Consider the following 8373-nt stretch of genomic DNA (forward strand, 5'->3'; position numbering starts at 1 on the left):
CACCTTTTGGGGATGAGATAACTTATCCTCTGGAGGTGCCTCTTTTTTCCCAGTATTTGCAGCACAACAAGGGGTGATTCCATTGGTTTATATGTGGTCTGATGAATGCCAGCCTGGATTTGTTCTGGCAGTCATGGTTATCACCAAGTCAATCTACATTTCTAGAAAAAATACTTCTGCTAGGAAGAGTGGTTTGTTAACAGCTTGAAGTTTTCACCACAATGTTGTTTTGCTCATGTGTTAGAAATCAAGCCTTTTCTTCACCTCAAGTAGCAGCAACTTTTTTATTCCCTTCCCCAAAATTGTTTCCTTTCAAGAGATTATCCAGCCTATAAGAAAATTCTAACACCTTGATGACAACACACTTACAAGTGATCAAACATGTATAAGATAACAAAATCTTTTTAAGCACACTTTGTTTGTGTACCAGTTTCTAAAGGTCAGGTTATTTCTGTCCTTTTATTCAAGGACATTTTATGATATCAATCAATCTTAGCAAAGCATCAGATCTTCCACTTCTGTTTCCACCTCCAAGATTAACAAGCATAATTAAAGTGTGGTTGCTAAGCAAAATGCTGATTACTTTTTTGATGGCTTGAAAGCTCCATCTGGATGTTTCATAGCTTTTATTTATTTTACACAACTGATTTATTTACCTTTGGATAGTAGAGAAATATTTTGAAGTTATGGAGTATACAACAATAGCAAATTCATGCAAATCCCCAGAGCTTTTCAGTCTCTACAGCTATAAGGAAGGGAAGGGGAATGAACCAGGCTAAAAATAGCAAGTACAAATCAGTAGAATATCTCTAAAAATATTTTTTTCAATATTCTCTTAAGGAATAAAGTAAAACAAAATTCTGTGCTGGCTTTTTAAAAAGCAATAAAGCATTGATCTAAATCTTAAAATAATATTGTAATTTTAAGTTTGGAAAAAGTGAGCTACAATCTCCACAGAAAACAAGGCCAAGTAAAAAATTTAGAAGGATATTTGAGTAAGAAGATCTGGATAAGGCTAGGATTTTTACTTCTGAATTAAATTTGGTTTATATGATTCATTGTACACATGGACTCTAGGACTGGTTACTTCAATGATTCTATACTGATACCACATCATGTAGTGAGAAATTCTTCTGAGTAAAATAAAAAAATACAGTAAGAAAGACAAGTTTTCATACCACTGAAGTAAATGGGGAGGACGTGACATCATATTCCATATTGCATAATGGCTGAAAACACACTGTTATTAGAATATGACTTTGGACTTCCCACTCTTATTTTGAGGAAGAGGAAAGGAAAAGAAATTTCCAGGATGATGGGAATCCTTTTTCTGGGTACTTCTTTCTATACTAAAATGCATTGGTTTAAAAGTATTTGTATGGTGTTTCATACCACACACAGAGAAAAATTCTTCTGGTTTCATTAAGCTCCCTGCCTTGGTCTGAGGTCTGACCAAACAAATAGCTTTCACCAGGTGGAATGAGTGGCAGCAGCTTTTAATAGATTCATAGAATCAGAGAACCATAGAACCATATAAATATAGAATGATTTGGGATGGAAGGGACCTCTAAAGGTCATCTATTCCAACCCCCTGTAGTAAGCAGGGACTAGATCAGGTTGCTCAGAGCCTCCTCAGTCCTCACCTTGAAATATCTCCAGGGATGAAGCCTCAACCTCATCCCTGGGCAACCTCCCTGGGCAAGCTGTTCCATTTTTCCACTACCCTCACGGTAAAAAAATTTTTCCTAACATCCAGTCTAAATCTACTCTTCTCTAACTTAAAGAATTTTTAATTTTTAAAGAATTTTTAAAGAATTTTTTAAAACTTCTCCCTTCTCTTAGTGATGCAACATCAACGCCAGCAAAGAAAAGAATAACCATGTATTTACTTCCATTGTTCTGGTAACCTTTGAGTCCCACTGCTCCAGCAACTGGACAGACAGAAAATCCCTTCCCCAAAAGCCTGGAATTCTATGACTGTGACATTGCCTATAATTGTAATGCCAACAACTGAAAGCTTAAAGTTTAAGTTTGTGTTCTAATCCAGCCCTTTACATACATATAGCAATAAAAACTCAGCAAGTGCATTCTTTCTCTCCTGATTATTCAATTTGTTACAAAGTCATGCTGAACAATCTATCTGGAACTTAGTAATTCATATACATTACAAGAAATAATTGCTTGGTGACTCATCCCTTCACATTATAAATTTATGAATATATCTAAAAACAAGACAAACATGAAATCCCACACCCAAGACAGCACAAGGCAGTAAATCAGTCCAGGTTGGGAAGTGACAGGTCAAGTGACACAGTTTTGACTGAAACCACCTGGGGTCAGGTGAACAGAGGGTTGTACCTGATCCAACATTCTGCCCTTGGGACAGGAAAGGCAGGGTCACCCCTGGGAAAGGAAGCAATGGATACAAGTTGTAAAAAGAAACGTTCTGGATAGATAAAAAGAAAATTTATTCACTGTGCTGCTGCCAAAATACAGAATTATGCCCAGAGGTATGGACCATCTCAGTCCTTGAAGATTTTAAGAACTTGATAGGGTAAGGTCCTTATAAACCTGCCCTAGCTTTGATGTTAGTCCTGATTAGGAAAGATAATTTAACAAGACCTAGAGGTTTTACTTCCAACACTGTCCTTCACCACAGCTTCCACATTACCCAGTCATATCTGGCTGCCTCACACATAAGTTCTGAAGAGATAATCAATTTTATTTTCTTCACATTTGCTGTATCTACTTTTCCTTGCCAGACAAAATTTTCTAGGCTAAGATTTTGTTGTTTCCTTCTGGAACAGTTTCACTGACTTTGTTGGGTTTCCTCCCAATAGATCATCAGTTAGGGTTGATAGGTTAAAATCCAATTGAAAGGATTACAATCCCAATGAAAAGCAATCCAACTGCCTGCTGGAAAAGAGCACAGCACAAATCTTTGAAGGGGAATTGCTTCCTCCAGAGGTGTATTCATTGATGTGCCTTAAAGCACAGCTCACCCATGCTCAAATACATGGCTACCTCTTGGTTATTATTAGAAAACAACTGAGCATAAGAATAAATGGGAACAGCAACAATATTCTCAGGCACATTAACATTTTTCACATTAACATTTCTTTTATAATGTAAAATTATTTTGGGTCTTTTTTTTAGCCGATGTATCCATAATGCCCTGTTGCTTATGTGAAAGATTAATTTACAGTTAGGAATGGTGAATTTCACTGCAGTGTTCATGGGTTGTATCAAATTAAAAAGCTGCATTTCTCACTGCCATCATTGTTCATAAGAACTGGTAGTGACTTTAGTTCTGTTACTAAACCTACTGCCACTCTCTAAACAAAAATATGAAGCTTCTTCCTTTATGTTTCATAGGACAAAACAATATAATTAATATAATAGAGTGTAGTATAATACAGTGTAACATAATAAATATAGTGTAAATATGATAAATATAGGATAACAATGTAATATAATTAATGTAATACAGCATAAATATAATATTTAAAAAGAAGAGTATTTAAAGGCAGTGGTTTATTACATGTGTAATTAGAATTTGTTTATCCCAAGAAAAATCTGGAGATCATTTAACTAGACCCACGTTATAAGAAAGATACCCATCCTTAGAAACAGATAGAAGTGGTAATGTGAAGTAGCTTTACACAGAGATTTCTCAAAGCTGTTAATGAGGATTAGATATTAAATTGCCATTGAGTGTAAATGGGAATTGGTGCTCTGTTTTCCTTTTGCTCTTTAAAATGCTTCCATTAGTGATAGGAGCAGACTTGAACAGGCACCTTGTCTCCTGCTTCAGGAGCAACATGAACCTGGATCCCCAACTGACATAAATCAGCACAGCTCTGACAGGTCTCTGCTGATTTATACCAGCTGAGAAGCTGTGTCTCAGCACTGATATCTGTCTTTGAGCTGTTGAATGATTAATATTCACATCCTGATTTAGTTTGCCACCTTTGCCTTGGGTTCAGTTTTTTCACATCTACCTGATGATTCCTGAAAAGGTATTTTATACTAATTTATTTCAACCATGTTCAGTTTGTCTAAATATGCAATGAATGTTTCCTGAGACTGCTAGAACTGAAAAGGTTTAGAGAGCAAAACAAAAACATTTTCTTTTCTAAGCTGTTTTCTCCAATTTTTCCAGACTATACATATTCATTTGGGTACAGGGGAATATACTGCTTGCCAAAAGAGATGGAAAACATTTGTTGCTAATAGAACCTTGATGTGTCTATATTACTATATTTCTCTAATTTATATTAAAGAAATGATATTTACACTCATTACAGAGAAAATAATCCATTGTATGTGATGAGCTACATGCTACATGTTGTAATTATTAGAATCTTGGAATAGAACTGCAAAAATGAGGACAGGATAGGGCTGGAAGACAAGCAGAGTTGTTGAGAAATTTTGTTATAAAGATTGTCAGCCTGAACCTTGTAAGAGATTTTAGACAAAAATATGTTTTTTATCCACCCAGCTATATATATATATAAAGGAGTTAAATGTGGCATGTGGGGTACTGGCAACATCATTCCCTTGTCTTCCATTGGCTACACAAAGGAAACTAAACCTCTAATCTAGTAATCTGAAATGATTTTTCAAATAATGGTGTTTTTTAAATATTGACCTTCATCCCAAACCTCATTCAATTTTTTTGTATAGCAGTTTGAAGCATGAGATGCAGGTGTTGTCCCTTGCTGTCTAGTTGACTACAAACTATTTTGTCTGAACCCTGTGTGTACAGGAAGCTCTCAGCACTGGACTGAGGCACTACCAGAACTACCTGTATGAAATTGCTAAGGACCACAAGAAGGGCTTTTATTAGAAATTATACAATCTAAAATAAAAATAGAATTTATATATAATGCCAAGCCCATAGGCTCACCCCAGCACAGGGGGTGTCTCCTATCTTTCAGCTGAAACCATCATCCTGTCACTCCAGGCCCTTGTCCAAAGTCCCTCCCCACCTTTCCTGAAGCCTCTTCAGGCACTGGAAGGTTCTCTGAGGTTTCCCTGGAGCCTTCTCTTCTCCATGCTGAAGAACCCCAACTCTCAGCCTGGCTCTGTAGGAGAGATTCTCCATCCCTCAGATAAATATCTGGTGCAATATTATATAATTTGCTGTTTGACTTGCTGAAAAATATCTCCAGAGCACTCCTAAGCAGATCATTGCTAAAAGAAGGACAGTTCATGGAAACCTATAATAAGCCAAATTCCCCAGCTGCTCACTCAGAATCACAATCGAAAAAAAAGCTGCAGAGAAGGGAATGGAACTGCTGCTGCTGTGAAGATAAAAAGCATCAGAACTGAGCAGTGGGGCAGCCCCTCAGCTTTCAGGCCAGAAAGATTTTAAAGGATTGGTACTGACTGTACTGGAGGCCCTAGAGGCTGAGATGATCTGAGGACCACCCAGCAGTGTGGGAATATTGAGTAAAAGCACATTAACTGACTGCAGGCTTAGGCTGTGCCAACAGACACTGAATTTGGCTGAAAGCTGTGCAATTCCTACCAGAGAATGGTTTTTAGAGCTATTACTCCTGACAGAATACTTAGGGGAAGAGAAAAGCAAAAAGGAGAATAAAGGGATAATGTATTTTTGGAATCTTCCCAATTACTCTAAAAACCAAGGGATTACTTTGAAAATTTTCAGCATTATTACACATTCCAATGGTTGACTGAATATGTCCTGTATACAGTTGTCTCAGTGGTTCTGTCCTGTACTCCCATTAGTAAAAGGTCTGGATCTTGGATGCTTTTCAGCTTACCTAGAAGCTTGAAGAATCTCCAGTTCAACCAAACACAGCAGTTTGATTTTTAATTTTTTTTTTTTTTTTTTTTTTCAAATAAGGAGCTTCCCATTTATTTCAAATGACATTTTTGCTGCCTGTGGTATTCTCCTGAGTTTTCAGAATGTTTTCCTGTTAGAAGGTTGCAAACTTTGCTGGTCTCTGCAAGTTGTTAATAAGGACTACATTAGAGCAATCCATCAGCCCCAGCACTCAATCACAGTAAGTGAAACAGATGTTCTACCTGCAACGTCTCCCTAGAAGGAGCTACAAAAAAAATATGTTTTCTTTGACTTAAAGCACTTGCCCATTTATCTGTTCTCCATAACAGCGTTTTTGCACTTCTTGATTACTGAAGGCCACAGTATACTTGGAACTGGAAGCTTTTATATTAACTGTTAGTAAAAGAGCAAATTGTCCATCTAAAATGCTGACATATTCAGAAAAAAAAGTGAACAGGACTTTTCATGTTTCCCTTTATGTTCCACCTGTATCTTAAAAAGGCAGGACTTGTAAAAATAGAAGAAAAAAACCTCCTCGTTGAGAAAACTGGCTCTTCCAAATCCAAAGGCTTTTATGCATCCTAATCAAGTATCAAAAAGATCTTTTAAGAATCTTTTGGCAAAATAATTATGATTCTTTCTGAGGCTATTGTGGTTTTTTGGCTTATTTTCAGTCAAAAAAATTTTTACTTACATAAGAGGGCAACATAGTTTCCTAGAGAGAGTAAATAGTTGTGAGACTGATTTCCACAAAATCAAGGGCAAGTTGAGGCTCAGCAGGACCTCTGGAGATCATCCAGTCTAAAAGTCAACCTTGCTCAAGGCAGGGCCAACAAAAGCAGGTTGCTGAGAACTTTGTCCTGTCTTTCTTTGAAACTGGAAAAGCCAGATCAGGTGGGCTGTCAGTCTATGCATCAGTTAACAGAGTTGTTTAAAATCTAGGTAGAGCACTCAGAAGGATTTTCTTCATGAGCATCAGAAAATGTCAGTGAGTGCACATTATATCTGTCCCACTGAGTGACAGTGTTAGATCCAGATAATATTTTAACCACAGGCTTTCATCAGCTAATTTGGCTTCTTTGTCTCTTCTGTACAGCACTGGAATGTTAATATTCACCTAAATACTTGGTATTACTCGGTCACGTATTTTTGTGCCCCTTCTCAGACAACAGATATCACTGGAAAAACTGCCAAAATACACTTTCCTAGGGAAAAAAAATGCACTTTTTGCAAAATAAATAGTTTTGCTGAGAAATTATTGCACTAGAACTCCCCAAAACTTCTGAACTTCAACCTTTCCAACCTACAGATTTCTGTAGCCTCCTGCAGATTTTGAAGCACTTTGTAAAACTGGTGTTTATGACCCTCCCAGTATTACAGCTGTGGAAGGACCAAAAGCCCAGATTATCCTAGCTGGGCACTCAAGTACAAGTTTGAGCAAAACCAGCTGGTTTTGCAGAAAGGGTGAGCAACCTGAAGTAAGCTCAGCACAGCTTCCAGCTCCAGCCCAGGTAAAACTGATTCAGCTCAGCTCAGCCAAAATTTTGCTGCCACAGAGATAACAGCCTGGGTCTGTACTGGGGGATAAGTGAGGGAAATGGCTATGACTGAGGCAGAAAGGGTAACTAGTGTTTTGGAAAGGGCTATAGCTGTCATCATATCACTTGTTCACAGGGTCACAAAACTGTCCCTCTTCCCCAGGCTTTATCCTAGAGGCAAAACTCCCAGGAAAAACCTTATTCTTTTCCTGCCTCCATCTGCCCATTGCAGCACACAGCTGTCTGTTTTGTGTGCCCCTGGAACTAACCCTCTCAGCAAGTCAATGAAAGAGAAAGAAATCACCTGCCAGTCAGTCCCCTCTCTGCTGCCGAGCTGACTGCTCTGCTACCCACTGATAAATCCACTGTGCTCACACTTTCCATGCACCCTGGAGGTCAAAGCTGCTGTAAACTAGATTAAATCAAAGCAAGCCAGTTTATGCCTCCTGAAAATAAGGCCCATTCCATCTGTCTATTTAAAGACTGGAAAACAGAAATAGTTACAAACACTTCAAAGGTTTGAGTGTCCTACCTTGTAAGGAGCTCCAAAGCTTGTCTGTGTTGATAACAGGGATCCTTTCCTCTCTCCCCTGCAATTTGCTTGGCTGACCTACTTTCCCAACACTTTCCCTAAAGGTAATAGAAAACCTTTCTGTGTTGCTTATGCAACTTTTTGATCATATTTAATAACCAGGACCTCTTTTTTGAAGGCTGTGTCTAACTATTCACACTGGGAAAAATCCCAGTAGCCCCTCGTCATCCCAGGGATTATTTGCATATGAGGTCAAGCACCAGATTTCAGTAGCTCCATCTTTTTGAGTTGAATACACAGAACTTGAACAAAAAGATGGGATTGTTTTATATGTGTGTGATGTTGCTTTTTTTCATCATCAATAATAGTCAGCTGTGCAAACACAGGGAACTCTGGACAAGTGATAAACTGCAGGGTATCTAAATATACAGAAGGGGCTGACAGAAATGTCATAGGGCTTATGGAAGATCCAGGGACTTCTGGAGTACATC

The 8373-nt window shown here is 38.0% G+C and overlaps 1 long non-coding RNA gene across 2 annotated transcripts in view; it reads right to left on the reverse strand.

Moving 5' to 3' along the window:
* Positions 1-8071, reverse strand: part of LOC139800218 (uncharacterized) — a 48041-nt gene extending 39970 nt beyond the window's left edge. For both annotated transcript variants that reach the window (XR_011727652.1, XR_011727651.1), the window contains exon 1: positions 7883-8071. This is a non-coding gene — a long non-coding RNA (uncharacterized lncRNA). The remainder of the gene's footprint in view (positions 1-7882) is intronic.
* Between the last annotated feature and the right edge of the window lie 302 nt (positions 8072-8373).

The sequence above is a fragment of the Heliangelus exortis genome, chromosome 10, assembly GCF_036169615.1.
Source record: "Heliangelus exortis chromosome 10, bHelExo1.hap1, whole genome shotgun sequence".
Taxonomy (NCBI): Eukaryota; Metazoa; Chordata; class Aves; order Apodiformes; family Trochilidae; genus Heliangelus; species Heliangelus exortis.